This window comes from Anomaloglossus baeobatrachus, chromosome 4, assembly GCF_048569485.1.
Source record: "Anomaloglossus baeobatrachus isolate aAnoBae1 chromosome 4, aAnoBae1.hap1, whole genome shotgun sequence".
Taxonomy (NCBI): Eukaryota; Metazoa; Chordata; class Amphibia; order Anura; family Aromobatidae; genus Anomaloglossus; species Anomaloglossus baeobatrachus.
Window position 1 is genome coordinate 371,665,776 of NC_134356.1, and position 17,109 is coordinate 371,682,884.

General features: G+C 46.1%; 1 protein-coding gene across 2 annotated transcripts in view; it reads right to left on the reverse strand.

The window, feature by feature from the left end:
• Window positions 1-17,109, reverse strand: part of LHFPL3 (LHFPL tetraspan subfamily member 3) — a 176,890-nt gene that overhangs the window by 84,826 nt on the left and 74,955 nt on the right. The gene's annotated exons all lie outside the window — the stretch shown is intronic.

Here is a 17,109-nt window from a genome sequence, read left to right on the forward strand (position 1 = left end):
TCTTCCTTCCTTATTGCCGGTGGAGCAGGTAAGGAGATGTTCGTCGTTCCTGCGGTGTCACACATAGCGATATGTGCTGCCGCAGGAACGTCGAACAACCAGCGGCATGCATCATCAACGATATTATGAAAAGGAGCGACGTGTCAACGATCAACGATTTTAGCCGTTTTTGCGATCGTTGATCGTCGCTCCTAGCTGTCATACGCTGCGATGTCGCTAATGACGCTGGATGTGCGTCACAAACACCGTGACCCCGACGATATATCGTTAGCGATGTAAAGCACCCTTTAGGCTATGTGCACACGTTGCTTTTTTCATGCATTCAAGCAATGTCTATGAGAATCCTGACTTGCTGTGCACATGTTGTTTCTTCTTTCCTTGCAGATTTTCTTGCAGAAAAATGAAGCGGCATGTCAATTGTTTCTCCTTTTTTACCTACGTTTATATAACACTGTGCTTGATCACTACAATGGATTATATCAGTCTGTGCTGCACTCACAGCACTGATTCTTCGTCTAACTCACCATGCATATGGCATGGTGTATGAAGCTCTCTGTAGCTCAGTAACCCAGGGTCGTCATGGTGATGGAACAGGGTTGCCATGGCAGCAATCAGGTCCCTGTGATCGCATTACAGGGACCCGATTTCCAGGGAGAGGTAAGCGATTCCTTTTCCTGCCTCCTGAAAGCTGCGATTGCATTTATCGCAGCATTCAGGGGGTTAAACTGCTGGGAGCAGCGCAGGAACCGTTCTGGCAGTGAGAGCCGGCAAGTGACAAAATTCATGGGAACTACTGGAGTGATGCTGAAAACAGGTGAGAGTGAGTATAAGGCTGGACTCACTAGAACGTATGAAAAAACGGTCCCATTCTCATGCAGGAGAGTGGGACAGTTTTGTCTCACTTGTCATCCGTGTGCACTCAGCGTGCACTCTGTTTTTTCTCAGCAGCTATTAGTCATTTACAGTCATTTATAGGACCATTTACAATGTTCTGTGCTACATGATAGAAATGTATGCATAAAAACGGATGTCACTAGGATGGTCCGTGTGCTGGCCGTTTTTTTCTCGCACCCATTGACTTGTATTGGCGAGTTTCGGACAATTTCGTCAGCAAATCGCAGCATGTTGTAACTTTTCTCTCATCCAGAATCTGGATTAGCCTCATTGACTAACATTGGTCCAAGTGCAATGAGAGATTTTCTCACATTGCACTTGTCCGATTCATACGCTCGTATGAGCATACCCTTAAAGCACCACTCCAGCGGTGTAATAAAATAAACGCTGGTACTTTAATCTTGGCCAGGTTCAGTGCAGCGTTTACAAGAGACAGAGCAGTAACGGTAGAGCTTTAACGCAACCAGCTTGAAAGGGGTTGTCCAGGCTTGGGGTTTACATCTGCAGTCATTATATGTCTCAAATTGTGCACTGTCAGGCTTTTCTGGTGCTGGCACGTGACTGCAAGTAAGTAATTTGCATACATTTGGTCACGTGCCAACAAGACCGGTGTGGCCACTCTAAAGCGGGCTTTACACGCTACGAGATCGCTACAGCGATCTCGTTGGGGTCACGGATTTTGTGACGCACATCCGGCCGCTGTAGCGATGCCGTTGCGTGTGACACCTATGAGCGATTTTGCATAATTGCAAAAATGTGCAAAATCGCTCATCGGTGACATGGGGGTCCATTCTCAAATATTGTTACTGCAGCAGTAACGAAGTTGTTCCTCGTTCCTACTGCAGCACACATCGTTCCATGTCACACCGCAGGAACGAGGAAGCTCTCCTTACCTGCCTCCCGGCCACAATGCGGAAGGAAGGAGGTGGGTGGGATGTTCGTCCCGCTCATCTACGCCCCTCCGCTTCTATTGGGCGGCGGTTCAGTGACGCTGCTGTGACGTCGCTGTGACGCTGAACGAACTGCCCCCTTAGAAAGGAGGCGGTTCGCCGGTCACAGCGACGTCGCAGGGAAGGTAAGTCCGTGTGATGGGGCCGGGCGATGTTGTGCGACACGGGCAGAGATTTGCCCGTGTCGCACAACCGATGGGGGCGGGTACGCACGCTGGCGATATCGGTACCGATATCGCAGTGTGTAAAGCGGCCTTAAATACAAGTGAATTCACAGTCACACACTTGGTCAGAATGAGACTGAAAGTATGCAAATCGCATACCATGCCTGGTGATGCAGAATCCTGACAGTGTGCAGTAACTGGATGTTTTCAGCTATCTATGTAGCTGCAGAGCATAGTTGACAGTCAGAGTGTCGGGGCGTGCTTACAGCTGTCATTGACAGTGCTGTGAGCGGTGACTGTAGATGCACTGGCACACATGTATGACTTGGAGCCAGCTGTAGCAGGGAGAAATAAAAGTTCATTTTTTTCCTGGGAGCTGCACTTTCAGTATGGCAACCGAGTGTCACCTTTTTATTGCTATTAACCTGATGATTAACCCTATATCTGCAAGTTGTCTTTAAAAGACATCAAAAAAACCCAAAGAATTAGAGGTCGGTAGAAAATGTTAAAATACTGAGCAGTTTAAGGATATGTGCGCACACTGCAGAAATTATTTGCACCAAAAAAATGCACATTATGGCAGAAAAACACACTAAAAACTCATGCGTTTTTGAAGCATTTTTTGTTAAATTAATGCTTGGAAAGGCTAAAAAAACGCAGGAAAAAAGGCACCAACAATCGACATACTACAGATTTTTTCTGCTACTGAAACTGCAAGGAAAAAAAAAAAAAAAGAAGCAACGTGTGCACAGCACTTCAGGATTCTCATAGACGTTGCTGTCATAAGGATAAACATGCAGACTTTGGCAACAAACTGCACCAGATCTGCAACAAAAAACTCAGCGTGCCCACAAGGCCTAAGGGCTCATGCGCACGTTACGTAATTGCATGCATTTATGCTGCGTATTGCACTGCAGCGTAAATGCATGCATCCTGCGTCCCCTGCACAATCTATGTAGATTGTGCATGACACGTGCGCACGTTGCTTTTATGAATGCAGCGATTTGGGTGCTAAAATGTGACCCAAATCCGTGCGTTCATAAAATGAGCATGTCAATTATTCCGTGCGCTATAGATGCAGCTCCCACTCTGTCTATGGTGGGGGCAGCAGCCATAGTGCATGAAATCGGCTTTTTTGTACAGAAAAACTGCATCCATTATGCAGTGTTTGGGCTCATGCGACGTTACGCACTGACATGCATTTACGCTGAGTCCTGCATCCCCTGCACAATCTATGTAGATTGTGCATGAGACGTGTGCACGTTGCTTTTTTGAATGCAGCAATTTTGACCCAAATCCATGCGTTCATAAAAGCAGCATGTCAATTATTTGTGCGTTCTGGATGCTGCTCCCACTCTGTCTATGGTGGGGGCAGCATCCCGAGTGCATGAAATCGGCTTTTTTTTTAACAAAAATACTGCATCCGTTACGCAGTGTTTCTGCAGCAATTTGAAGCGCACATGTGCTGTCAAATCGCTGCAGAAATTTCAGCAGGTACGTGAGAACATAGCCTAAAAGGCTACTTTTAATCATTCCCTATTTTCAGGAAAACGTCTATTATAGACAAACCCTTAACACCAGGGTATTTAAACAAAACATGAAAAATTGGTTTACAATAATAATATAAAACTGGTTTACAATAATAAAAGAGCCTAGTATACTAAATGCACTTTATACATTTCGATCACTAAATGTTGTTTTGGTTTTTTTGCGCAGAGTTTCACTCAAGGGCTCATGCGCACGTAACTGCTGAATATTCTGCAGCGATTTGACAGCACATGTGCGCTTCAAATCGCTGCAGAAACAGTCCGTAATGAATGCAGTATTTTTGTTAAAAAAAGGCCGATTTCATGCGCTCTGGATGTTGCCCCCACCATAGACAGAGTGGGAGCTGCATCCATAGCGCACGGAATAAATGACATGCTGCTTTTATGAACGCACGGATTTGGGTCAAAATTTTAGCACCCAAATCGATGCGTTCAAAAAAGCAACGTGCGCACGTCTCATACACAATCTACATAGATTGTGTAGGGGACGCAGGACGCATGCATTTACGCTGCAGTGCAATACGCAGCGTAAATGTATGACAGTACGCAACGTGCACACGAGCCCTAAGGCCTCATTCAGACGGTTGTTATTCATGTTTTTCACATTACAAGTACTAATTATAATTATTAGTTCTGGCTAGGGTTGAGTGAGTACCTAACTATTTGTACTCGCTATACTCATAACGAGTTCTGTCTAATACTCACGTATTCATTCCAAATAGTGTGTGCAATGCAAGTCAATAGGGAAAAACTCGCAATGTAACGAGTAACCTGAATGCCGTACTATTTGCTACTCGCACGAAAAGTAAGGCATTCGGGTTACTCGTTACTTTGCAAGCTTTCCCCCATTGACTTGCATTGCACATGCTATTCGGAACGAATACGCGAGTATTAGGCCGAGGTCACACGGGGATGTGCGATCCTCGCATGACACTCGACTCACGCTGGCAGCACAGCGGGAGCAGAGTGTCATGCGACTGTGGTCCGATCATGCGATCAGACCACAGTTGAGGAGGGGCGGGCCGGCACTGAGGAGGAGAGGGAGGGATTTATCTCCCTATCTCCTCCGTTGCCGGCTGATGCGAGAATCACACTGCTCTCACAATACACCGGTGTAATGCGAGAGCAGTGTGATGTTTCTCTCGCCCCATACACTTGCATGGGTGCGAGTCAAACATAATCGCGTTCCACTCGCAGCATGCTGCGACAGTTTTCTCGGTCCGATTAGGGCTGAGAAAATAATCGCTCACGGGAGCGGGCCCATAGAGTAATATTGGTCTGAGTGGAATGCGATTTTTTTTATCGCATTCCACTCGCACCAATTTTCTTGCTGTGTATCCTAGGCCTTAGACAGTACTCGTTATGAGTATAGCGAGTACGAATGGTTAGGTACTCGCTCAACACTAGTTCTGGCATTTTCACTGGTAGAAAAAAACCCACAATTTTTTCTGTAAATTATACAGACCCCATTATAGTCAATGAAGTCCTTGCAGAGCCACTTTTTTACGTTATGGCACAGATATGTTTTTGTTCAATAGATCTGTTTTTTCTGTTCTAATAATAGAACAGAAATATGGAACTCCAAACGCTAGTGTGAATTTAGCCTTACTTGTGTAGTAAGAGTTAAGCGGGCTTTACTCGCTACTACATCGCTAGCAATTGCTAGCGATATCGAGAATGTAAGCACCCGCCCCCGTCGTGTGTGCGATATCGTGTGATCGCTGCCGCAGCAAACATTATCGCTACGGCAGCGTCACACGCACTTACCTGGTCGGCGGCGGCGCTGTGACTGCCGAACAATCTCTCCCTAAAGGAGGAGGGACGTTCGGCATCACAGCGACGTCACCGCGACGTCACAAAGTGGCCGGCCAATCAAAGCGGAGGGGCGGAGATGAGCGAGACGTAACATCCCGCCCACCTTCTTCCTTCTGCATTGCGGCCGGCGGCAGGTAAAGAGATGTTCCTCGCTCCTGCGGTGTCACACACAGCGATGTGTGCTGTCGCAGGAACGAGGAACAACATCGATAATCAACCATTACCGATTTTTGTTTTGGGACGACCTCTCCATGGTGAACGATTTTCACCATTTTTGAGGTCACTTAAGGTCGCTGGTAAGTGTTACACGCTGCGATATCGTTAATGACGCCGGATGTGCGTCACTAACAATGTGACCCTGACGATAAAATATTAACGATATCGTAGCGTGTAAAGCCCCCTTTACCCTGTTCTGGATTGGAAAGTAATATGATCATGAAGGCCTATGATCTAGATGCGGTTAAAAATTTATTGGACTATTTTTCAACAGCCCTCATCTAACAAAGTCCTTGCTCTCAAATTATCATTCATGGTTTGGATTTGATTGCATTTTCAACCAACAGCTTAACTTTAAAAAGGTAATTGGATTCATTCTGCAAGCCAGTGAAAGATTGAGATTTACCGCCTCATGGAATGTGTGTATTATCAGCATTTTACAGCAAACTCGATTGGAATGATAAACAGGAGAAATGAGGACCGAGCAAAAGGGACAAATCTGCCGTTTGTGAAAATGCCTCAGAATAAGCTCATGAGTGCTGATTAAACCTCCCGTTATACTGCATTAATGTACAAATAGAAGACATTTAGAATTTCTTTCATCAGCTCAAAGACACAGAACAAACAGCGTAACAAAAAAAGTCTACATCCAGAGAGGGAAATAAATAAATCTGTTCAAGGTATACGTATGAGGATGTATAAACAGCTACATTTGATGGCCTCTTTTCCCACAGTTAAAACCCAGCCCAACAGCATTTCTATGTATAACCAAGGAGGATGTACTTACTTCCACAGATCTATCAACAATGTCTTGTGTCTAATGTCTGTCCAATAGGCTATGTGCCCACGAGAGATTAAACCTGCGGATTTATCTGCGGAAAATCCGCAGATTTTCTGGATTTCCCAGATAAATCTGCAGGTTTCAGCATGCACAGACACTCCCCATGTTACCCTATGAGACATGAGGAGTGCTGTGCCCATGCTGCGGATACATGCGGCTACGGAACATGCTGCGGATGTCCCGCAACCGCACGTAATTGCATGTCAATTCTTTCTGTGAAATTACCTGCGGAAATCCTAGCCCTCCACTATGGCGATAGGGCGGGGACCTCCGCAGGTAATCCGCAGGTTTTCCACAGCTATTTTGCTGTACTACCGTAGCTAAAAATAGCTGCAGATTCCGGCGAGCAGCTGCGGGAAACCTGCGGACGTAACAGTGGAGGTTATGGAAAACAGATCGTTTAATAAGCTTTTATTTCTTTCATTTGTAAATGATCCGTTTTTTGCATACTGGATCAGTTTCAACTGGAATATCAATAGCAATCCATTAATTAATGGATCTGTTTTCCATAGACACCAATGAAAAAAAAACAAAAACCAGATTAAGCTGATATCAGTTATTTAAAATCAGGAAAAAAAGTTGTGCCTCCCAACGTATTACTGCGATCTGTTCTAACGGATGATTACTGGACATGTGAACTTAGCCTAAAGGCCGCTTTACACACTGCGATATCGGTACCGATATCGCCAGCGTGCGTACCCGCCCCCATCTGTTGTGCGACACTGGCAAATGGCTGCCCGTGCCGCACAACATCGCCCAGACCCGTCACACATACTTACCTGCCCGGCGACGTCGCTGTGACCGGCAAACCGCCTCCTTTCTAAGGGGGCAGTTCGTTCAGCGTCACAGCGACGTCACAGCAGCGTCACTGAACCGCCGCCCAATAGAAGCGGAGGGGCGGAGATGAGCGGGACAAACATCCTGCCCACCTCCTTCATTCCGCATTGTGGCCAGGAGGCAAGTAACGAGAGCTTCCTCGTTCCTGCGGCGTCACACGGAGCGATGTGTGCTGCCGCAGGAACGAGGAACAACTTCGTTACTGCTGCAGTAACGATATTTGAGAATGGACCCCCATGTCACCGATGAGCGATTTTGCACGTTTTTGCGACAATGCAAAATCGCTCATAGGAGTCACACGCAACGGCTTCGCTAATGCGGCCGCATGTGCGTCACAAATTCCGTGACCCCAACGACTTTGCATTAGCGATATCGTAGCGTGTAAAGCCCTTTTAACTTATCTGCATCCTCTCATCCCTTATCTCTACTAATACATACATTAGGATGGAAAAGTAAGCATGACTGACAATGGTAAAAGGCACCACTGTCAATGAGCTTGCACTCGCAGGTACTATACAGCTGGATTCCTGCTCCATTCCAGCCAATTTAGCCTTTTAGATGCTGGGCCACTAAGATATTTTACACAGGAAGAGGGCTGCCTGTCAGTGCAATGGGGCATCATAACAATTTGTGGCTTGGCCTTAGAAAAGCCCCTAGACCTGTCACCAGTATCTGTCTGTTAAGCCTCCTTCACACGTCCGTGTCTCCGGTACGTGTTTGGTCCATTTCCTCATGTGCCGGAGACACGGGCACGCGTACACCCATTAAAATCAATGGGTCTCCGTTCACGTGCGTGTTTTGCCATGGACCGTGTTTCCGTGTGGAGCATACGTGTGTCCGTGTGCTCCACACGTAGACATGTCCGTTTTTCTCCGGCATCTTGGGTGTCACACGGACCGCACGTATGTGATTCGTGTGACATGCAGCGGAGGAAACACACGTGTCTGTGAATTAAAGGAATTTCTATACTCCACTTCTCCAGCACTGCTGTCTCTGCCGCTGCTGTCACTTGCTTCAGACCCCCGCTCATTATGCTCATTGCATATTCACTCCACTGCAGCCGGAAGCAGCAGCAGCGGGAAGTCGGCAGGACCGGAGACCTTAGATCACTACCACGGACAGCAACGCCAGGGACAGGCAAGCAGCAAGTTCGGCTCTAGTTCTCCGTGTGTTATTACGTATATGTATTGCAAATATAAAAATGGCTATTTTTGAGCACATACATTATGTTATACTATAACATATTGTTTAATCAGACAGACAAAGGGTACATGGTTACAAAATCTTGTGTATCCTTAAAGGGGTTATCCGGCTTCTTTTGACTTTTTTTTTTATTACCCTATTGGGCTACATTGGGGCAGGTAAGTAGATAGTGAGCACTTACCTGCCCTGCTGTCAGCCCCTCTCCCCCGGCTCAGAGTTGTCATGTGACCGCTCCTGCCGCGATTTTGCTGCTTCCGGTCATTTCATGTCAACATGGGCAGGACCATGTTGACATGCAAATCTGGAACAGCATGTCGCCTCCCTGCTGGGCGGCTTCAGTGAGATGAGCCCCGCCCCCCTCCCCTGCACCCTCCCACACATTCCCCCGCACCCCTTACTCTCCCCGCAACCTCCCCCTGCACTGCTGTTGGGTCCGTGACCTGGCGGCGGCTGCCGTGGTGTCAGCGCCAGCATCGGGCCCCTGCTCAGGATCGCACATTCAAATATACCGGCATCACAGATCACAAATGCCGGTACATTTGAAAGCGCTGATGAGAGGGAGCTAAGTGCTGCTGCTCATCACTGCTCCCGCTGTCTGTGTCTGACAGATCAGGACAGCGGTGAGGTCACTACTGTGCTGATATGTCAAGACCAGACAGCGGACGAACGTGCAGGAGTGGCGGGGACCGAGGACGGGTGAGTATGTATTCCCTACATGTGTTCCCTATGGGGGTAGGGGGTCGGTACAGAGCGCTGTGTGTGTGTGTATGTGCGTGTGTGTGGTGCAGAGCCCGATGTGCATGTGTGCGGTGCAGAGCCATATGTGTGCGGTGCAGAGCCATATGTGCGCGTGTGCGGTGCAGAGCCATATGTGTGTGTGTGTGGTGCAGAGCCATATGTGTGCGTGTGCGGTGCAGAGCCATATGTGTGCGTGTGCGGTGCAGAGCCATATGTGCACGTGTGCGGTCAGAGCCATATGTGCGCGTGTGTGGTGCAGAGCCATATGTGTGCGGTGCAGAGCCATATGTGTGCGTGTGCGGTGCAGAGTCCGATGTGCGTGTGCCGTGCAGAGTCCGATGTGCGTGTGCGGTGCAGAGCCACATGTGCGTGTGCGGTGCAGAGTCCGATGTGCGTGTGCGGTGCAGAGTCCGATGTGCGTGTGCAGTGCAGAGTCTGATGTGCGTGTGTGGTGCAGAGTCCGATGTGCGTGTGCGGTGCAGAGTCCGATGTGTGTGTGTGTGGTGCAGAACCATATGTGCGTGTGTGTGGTGCAGAGCCATATGTGCGTGTGTGTGGTGCAGAGCCATATGTGCGTGTGCGGTGCAGAGTCCAATGTGCGGTGCAGAGTCCAATGTGCGTGTGCGGTGCAGAGCCATATGTGCATGTGTGGTGCAGAGCCATATGTGCGTGTGCGGTGCAGAGCCATATGTGCGTGTGCGGTGCAGAGTCCAATGTGGTGTGGGGTGCAGAGCCCGATGTGGTGTGGGGTGCAGAGCCCGATGTGGTGTGGGGTGCAGAGCCCGATGTGGTGTGGGGTGCAGAGCCCGATGTGGTGTGGGGTGCAGAGCCCGATGTGGTGTGGGGTGCAGAGCCCGATGTTGTGTGGGGCTGTTATTTGCAATGCTGTAGTGATACCAGGTCAGGTGCTGGGGAAGAATACTGACAGGGAATGGGTGTGCAGGGGGCGAGGCTGGACACTGGGGAGGGGCTGGACAGTGAGACCGAGCAGTGCCAGCTCTGACTGAGGTTTTGCACAGGAAGTGGTCAGTTTGCTAGAGCTGAATGTAAACAGAGTGCTGCAGAGAATAAAGGGTGAATTCAAGAGGAACAAAAGTTAGAAAACAAAAAATAACAATGTAGGGGTGTTTTATATGACAATACAGCACAGATTAGCTTACCAAAAATTTTTGCGTTTATGTCGGACAACCCCTTTAAGGATTTTTTGTGTTTGTCTTGAATATACAGGCAGACAATATACCATTGTAAGAGAATCCTTATGATTTACCTTAGTTCAACAATCTGATGTTTTATGTGTTTGCTATATACACAGACAGACAATATATCCATTTACCTAGCTCAAATACCTAATGTGTATTCTTGGGAGATTTGAATGCTGTGGGTTTATTACCCCATTATCTGATGTGTGGTGTATCTCTGATTCATCTATGCCCAATGACTGGCCATCAAAGGGCATGGATCAGTGAGAAATACAACACATGACGTTAAGGCTTGTAATATTGTTCAAGCCTCTATAAGATCAGCTGAAGTATAGCACAGACAGAAGCTCGTGTTTGCTGCTCCGTGAGACGTCCGGGCAGTGATGTCCAGGAGTTCTCTGTCTATGTCATGCTTCTCTGACATTAGTTCCAGACAGATGATGTTCCAAAACTCCTTGGTGATGTAAGTATTTAACAGTACTTAACCTTTGTATGTTCAATATACAAAAGTGTACGCAATATTATACTTTTCCTTTAAGTTTGTATTTCATATTAACCTTTATAATAAAATTACTTAATTGCCTTCTTTAAAGCCGTATCTGAACCTTAGTTATAAAAATATAGCAAAACATTTGGCGTAGTCGGCAGGATACGCAGAAGGCTCTGATGTTATTTTTGTTAGTGTGATATTGCGTAAAATATGCCTCTTTTTAAGAAAAAAGTGGATGTGAGTGAATGCATTGAGATTCCAGGTTGGGAACAGAGTCCCTATGATATTTTAGCAACCAAGTGGTCGCATAGTGTTGGTTTGAGTGAATCATGGGACAAATGTTTGAAAAATGCTGAACCTGTTGATGTGGTTGAATGCTTGCAGAAAGTGAAAGTGGAAAAAGGTAAAGAATTGGGTGCTGTTGGTAGGCGTGGATGGATCCTGTTGTCTGCATATAGAAAACAGCATGAGGAAAAGATACGTATGGTAACAAAAGTTCAGGAATTAGAGAGACAGTTGTGTGATGCCCAGACTGCATTGGTCACAGCACAGTGTCAGAATAAGTTGTCAGTGGACAAATATGATGGATATCAGCATGATGCAGACAAGTCTGCTGTATGTATAGAGCAGTATAAATACAGAAAGAAGAGAGGAAAGGAGAATAGAAAGGAAGTAGCTTTGGCCATAGCCAGAGCAGGGACAGAAGGGGAACTCAGATAAGTGGAGTGGTGAGGTACAGAACTCATCTGATTCTGAAAACCTCACCGATCCAGAACAGGAGGATGAACATTTCAGTGGGGAGAAGGAAATTGAACCTCCTCTTAACCAAATAAGAGTTCATTCTATATACCATAGACAAGTCTTAGAAACAGCTACAGGTAAATAGAACAGGAATATGGTACAGGATTGCAGTCAGCTTCTTGATCGTTTTTCACAAAGGCCAAATGAACCTTTGATAACTTGGATAGTCAGATTATGGGAGAAGGGAGCTCATGGAGTACAGCTGGATGCTGTGGAAGGCCCAAAGTTTGTTCAACTCAGCCATGAGCCTGTAGTGAAGGAGGCATTTTGTTCCTTGATGGTTCAGCGACCACATGTGGTGTGTAGTATGTTGGATTTTGTGGCGTGTAGTATGTTGGATGTTGTGGCTATGGCATTGAAGCATAAATACCCATCTGAGGCGGACTGGCCGTCCAATGAAAAACCATGGTTTACATTGAAAGATTGTACACGGAGATTGAAGGAGGAGGCTATGAAAAATGCTATTTCAGCAAGTACATATGATGATTACATGCAAGTTGTTGTAAGTGTTTCTATTAGAAATTGTATCATTAGAAATGCCCCTCCAGCTTATAAACATGTCATGATGGCATTAATGGTAAATCAGACAGGGAAACCCATCTCCAATATATTGGAGGCGATCCGACAATTGGGGGATCTGGGAGAATGGGGTCCCAAGAGAGGTCAGCTTAATTTTGAAGAACAGTGTAACAACGTCAAAAGTAGTAAAAATCATAGATCCCGTGTTACCAGGAGAGATATGTTTATGGCCCTGATAAAGGATGGTGTTCCCTGGGATAAAATAGACGGGATTAGTACTGACGAGATGTGGAAATTGTATCAAAAGAGAAAATTGTATCAAACGAGAAGACTCCATAAAAAGTCAGGGGTTTCACATAATAAAAAGGTTGCAGCAAAAGATGCTGAATCTCCACAGCAGGGGCACAGCAGGACACGGGGAGAAAGAGGGCCCACTTTCTCATCGTCACCAGCACAGCCCACAGCACCGGGGTTTGAGGATCATTATGCTGAAGTCAGATGTTTGGTGCAGGAAATCAAAGCCCAGCAGAACAGGTTATCATCATCTTCCACCAAGATGTCTTCATCTGAATGGAAGATAGATGGGGGGGGGGGGAGGATAAGGGTAATATTGAGACTACAGAGGAGATTGCCACCAATACAGAACGTACAGAGATATGTAAAGAGATAAGTTATATAAAAGCCATTCCTGCTCATAAACAATACAGAGCCATCCAAATGTTCACAAATGAGAGACTGGAAACCAGCAGGATCCCTGTGTTCAGTCTATTGGAAGGGCAATTATTTTTGCTATTGTTTGGTTGGTCATATATTTACATACCCATGGTGATAATTAATACAGCACAATATACCAATATGGTTGGGTAAATAGTGAGCTTTTTTGGCTGCCATGTTAGGGGTGCTTCACACACAGCGAGCTCACTGCCGAGATCGCTGCTGAGTCACGCTTTTTGTGACGCAGCAGTGACCTCATTAGCGATCTCGCTGTGTGTGACAATGAGCAGCGATCTGGCCCCTGCTGCGAGATGGCTGCTCGTTACACACAGCCCTGGTTCGTTTTCTTCAAAGCCGCTCTCCCGCTGTGACACACAGATCGCTGTGTGTGACAGCGAGAGAGCGACAAATGAAGCGAGCAGGGAGCAGGAGCCGGCGTCTGACAGCTGAGGTAAGCTTGTAACCAAGACAAACATCGGGTAACCAAGGTGGTTACCCGATATTTACCTTAGTTACCAGCCTCTGCAGCTCTCACGCTGCCTGTGCTGCCGGCTCCGGCTCTCTGCACATGTAGCTGCTGTACACATCGGGTTAATTAACCCGATGTGTACAGCAGCTAGGAGAGCAAGGAGCCAGCGCTAAGCAGTGTGCACGGCTCCCTGCTCTCTGCACATATAGCTGCATTACACATCGGGTTAATTAACCCGATGTGTACTGTAGCTAGGAGAGCAAGGAGCCAGCGCTCAGTGTGCGCGGCTCCCTGCTCCCTGCTCACACAGCTAAGCGGTGTGCGCTGGTAACTAATGTAAACATCGGGTAACCATACCCGATGTTTACCTTAGTTACCAGTCTCCGCAGCTTCCAGACGGCGGCTCCGTGCAAGCGCAGCATCGCTTGCACGTCGCTGCTGGCTGGGGGCTGTTCACTGGTCGCTGGTGAGATCTGCCTGTTTGACAGCTCACCAGCGACCATGTAGCGATGCAGCAGCGATCCTGACCAGGTCAGATCGCTGGTCGGATCGCTGCTGCATCGCTAAGTGTGAAGGTACCCTTAGATGTGAATCTTTTAGCATATGGATAATGGACTGGATAAAATTGTGTTTTGTGTATTATTTGAGCTCGTATTCTAATCATGTTTGTGCTTTCTTTTTAGACTGGAGACCAGAGTTTTACATGTTATTAGAGCAATCAGGCTAAAACAATGAAACAAGTAATCATCCCATTGTGATGAATGGGTATTGTATTTACCTAATGGTTGTTTGTTTTATGTGTATGTTCAATCAGGACCACAATAGGTTTGTAAATGCCATCTCAGTATGATGGTCTCATAGTCCAAAGGTCAGATTTGGCCTTAAACTGAACTCAGGTAATGAGAGAAGGGATAGATCAGGATTATTAATTAAGGTAATTCTAATGAATAGTGGAGACAGTGACATGTTAATACAGAAGTGAGATAGAATAGCTCAGTTGATGGTACTGTCTATTTCTAAAATGTAGATAGTCAGAGGGAGGGCTCTTTTAGTTCTGCAGAGAAGATAAATGATTTGGATCTTCACATCCTATCAATGATTGTGCAAACATTTGGGTGAAACAATTGAGTGACAAAGGTATTCCAGAACCTGCTGAAGTCATCGCTCAAGGAGTAGGCAATGTGCTGACAGTTATGAAACAAGAAAAGTGGGAATACATCCCAACTGACAGATGAGTAATATGTGTATTTTTGTCCCTTTAGATCAAAATCTGGAAATGTTGCATCATTGGCGCCACCATGTGCATGGTTCTACTTCTGTCAGAAGCCAAGCAATCTTCAGACCGAAAACAGAGACCAACCATGGAAAATGTGGCCTTATTGAAAACCAAATAGAATAAGACCTAGAAGAAGAAGATGTGACCCAAAACTTCACCTCCAATCTGTATTGTGCCTATATGAACTGCACTGGGGAACATTCTCTAACAGAAGAGATGATTGCCCTAAGGACTCAAAGTGTTACACCAGCTGATTTATCAGAGGACTTATCAAAGCAAAATAGGCAGATGTCAACAATTAAAAATACAGAATCAGACAGGGCATTGGAAGATTGCTATTATTTGTGGCTCTCATACAAATAAAAAATGCTAACGTATGAGGGCAGGAAATAATATGAGATTAACAATATAATGACCTTTTCATCATATACACAAGATGTAAAATTGTTAACAAAATCATAGATACAAGGATTATCTATAATAATTGTAGGAACACTCACTGTAGCGGCATATGCTGCTAAAGCAATAGGCTGATTCTCTTGTTTGGTGGTTGCATTTATAAATACCACAAGTAGAGATAGATATACTAGATTAATTACATTACACAAGATAATGGTAGATGGTGGGAATGGGTATTTTCTTAGTTACCTGATTTTTAGATATATGCATTATATATTAGGAGTAATTTTTGCTATTGTGCATGCATTGCTTTGTGTTGTTGTATCATCCGCTAAAACTATGCCGTTAGGGTATGGTACCTGGTATAAATAATGTTTGGCTCAAAATAGCCAAGGGTGGAATGTATTGCAAATATAAAAATGGCTATTTTTGAGCAAATACATTGTTATACTATAACATATTGTTTAATCAGACAGACAAAGGGTACATGGTTACAAAATCTTCTGTTTCCTTAAGGATTTCTGTGTGTTTGTCTTGAATATACAGGCAGACAATATACCATTGTAGGAGAATCCTTATGATTTACCTTAGTTCAACAATCTGATGTTTTATGTGTTTGCTATATACACAGACAGACAATATATCCATTTACCTAGCTCAAATACCTGATGTGTATTCTTGGGAGATTTGAATGCTGTGGGTTTATTACCCCATTGTCTGATGTGTGGTGTATCTCTGATTCATCTATGCCCAATGACTGGCCATCAAAGGGCATGGATCAGTGAGAAATACAACACATTGACGTTAAGGCTTGTAATATTGTTCAAGCCTCTATAAGATTAGCTGAAGTATAGCACAGACAGAAGCTCGTGTTTGCTGCTCCGTGAGACGTCCGGGCAGAGATGTCCAGGAGTTCTCTGTCTATGTCATGCTTCTCTAACATTAGTTCCAGACAGATGATGTTCCAAAACTCCTTGGTGATGTAAGTATTTAACAGTACTTAACCTTTGTATGTTCAATATACAAAAGTGTACGCAATATTATACTTTTCCTTTAAGTTTGTATTTCATACTAACCTTTATAATAAAATTACTTAATTGCCTTCTTTAAAGCCGTATCTGAACCTTAGTTATAAAAATATAGCAAAACAGTATAGCATACAAAGAACACACGTGTGCCATAAACACGGCACACGTAGGTCAATACGCAGCTTTAACACGTCCGTGAAAAACGTGCGTGATTTTGAAAGAGGCCTTAGGGTGCGCTCACACGAGCTGTATGTCTCGCACGTGTATTAGATCGCATGACCTGGCACGGCCGCACACTCTCCAACAGAAGCGGGTCGGCTGCATGTATTTTTATGCAGCTGAGACGCTCCTCTCTGGAGAGTGTGCGGCCGTGCCGGGTGATGCGATCCTATACTTGTGCGAGTCATATGGATCGTGTGAGTGCACTCTTAGGCGGGCTTTGCACGTTGCGACATCGCAAGCCGATGCTGCGATGTCGCACGCGATAGTCCCCGCCCCTGTCGCAGCAGCGATATCTTGTGAATCCTGGCGTAGCGAACATTATTGCTTCGCCAGCTTCACATGCACTCACCTGTCCTGCGACTTTGCTCTGGCCGGCGTCCCGCCTCCTTCCTAAGGGGGCGGGTCGTACAACGTCAGAGCGACGTCACACGGCAGGCAGCCAATCAAAGCGGAGGGGCGGAGATGAGCAGGATGTAAACATCCCGCCCACCTTCTTCCTTCCGTATAGCCGCCGGCGGCAGGTAAGGTGATGTTCCTCGCTCCTGCGGCGGCTTCATACACAGCGATGTGTGCTGCCGCAGGAACGAGGAACAACATTGTACGTGTCGCGGCAGCGTAATTTTGAAAAAGTTGGAACCTACACCGATGATACGATAACGACGCTTTTGCGCTCGTTAATCGTATCATCTAGGATTTACACACTACGATGTCGAAAGTGACGCCGGATGTGCGTCAGTTTCGATTTGACCCCACCGACATCGCACGTGCAATGTTGCAACGTGCAAAG